Below are 1,630 nucleotides of genomic sequence, written 5' to 3' on the forward strand. Positions count from 1 at the left end.
TCATATTTCTGCAAAAGAACTGTTAATTTTCCCTACTACTGTTTTATAATTAGTATTTTTTGTTATTTAAAATAGGTTATTATAGGAATGCTCTGGACTCCATAGCCGCTCTCAGTCTGCCTTGGAAGAGGGTGAGTGCGGCTGACCAGTTGAAGCCAGTACTCCTCTCTAACTCCTCACTTCTATCACCCCCAGTTTTATCTGAGCTATTCGAAGAGTTGGAGTTCAATTAATTGAACACTAAAGTCTTCTACATGTTAGAATGATGTTATAATGATACATAAATCCCATTCAGACGCAGTGTTTGTGGTCACAACCTGAAATAATGCGTGTTTTTGAGTTGGACGGTTGTTGGTGCTCAGCTTGTTTTCCAAAAACATGCATGTTATGATTTAATCAAATCATATTTCTTTTGCCCGTGCGGGGGTGACCGTTTGCAGGTTGCCCTTTGAGGATATCGGCCGTCAGCTTTTTCCCAACTCTACCGCCTGAAAACAGTTTTCTTTGCAAGTATACCAAGATAGAAACATTAATATTTCAACCACAATGAGAAAAAAAATCCCATTTGCTGGGCCGTAAATGGCTGCTTCTTGATGGTGTTTTATTCCAGAGCACTCGGCCTTGCCTGGCCAGCTCTCACTCATATTGATGCACAGAGGAAGGAATGGCTCTCAGTGCCCTGTTACACAGCTGAGCCTCTAAATCTTAGCACCTCCTCCTGTTTGGGACTTAGCTCCAGGTCACTGTTCCTCCATTCTGTGTGTGTGTGTGTGTGTGCTGGAAATACATTTCCATCTACAAGGTGCAAAAACATAACGACTCTTTCCCAAAATATCTCGCATGAGGAGGTACATCCTGAAGAGGTGTCAGGATGATTTTATCAGTTTCCTGTTATAAAATAGGCGTCAATAATGACTGCGAAATTGAACCACCACCTATGTGACACGGACTCTGTTGAGGTTGGATGTTTGTGTGTTTGTTGTTTGAAGGCTGTTTGCCATCAATGTCGTCTGAAATGACTCCGTCCCTTTTCTCCATTGTTCTTCAAGGACAGCAGATCCTTCAGGGAGAAATGACTGCATGTTACTGAATGATCTGATGTTGCAGTTTCTGGCTTCCCTTTATGTTTTATCCTTTGTGATTATTGTTAATGTTAATTAATGCCTTGATCTCAAGGGTCGCCTAAAAGGAGAATTTCAGCACTTTGGGGAGAAAAATTCCTTCTAACCTGTATTAGACAATGTAAAATATATACTTTTGTCATATCAGAATAACAGGAAAAGACTCCTGTTAATGACGGAGACCACATTTTCTACCCCATTAGCACTTAATATGAAGATTTTTTTCATTTAAAAAAAGTGGTTCAATATTATTTAATTTAATATTAAATAATATTGAACCACTTCTTCATTTTGTTCAGTTCTATTCGAATCAACTGTTTTATGTGATCTATATTGTCTCCCAATCATGAAAAGGTAGAATTATCAGCAATAAGATAATAATACTGTTCTTTCTAATACTTATCAACTAAATAAAAAAAAGAAATCCTTTTTTAATTTAATTGTGTTTGTAGCTAAATACTAGGGATGCAGGATATTGGGATTTTGGCCGATATCCGATATCCGATATC

The sequence above is a fragment of the Cyprinodon variegatus genome, unplaced genomic scaffold (genome assembly GCF_000732505.1).
Source record: "Cyprinodon variegatus isolate N-32 unplaced genomic scaffold, C_variegatus-1.0 Scaffold272, whole genome shotgun sequence".
NCBI classification, from domain to species: domain Eukaryota; kingdom Metazoa; phylum Chordata; class Actinopteri; order Cyprinodontiformes; family Cyprinodontidae; genus Cyprinodon; species Cyprinodon variegatus.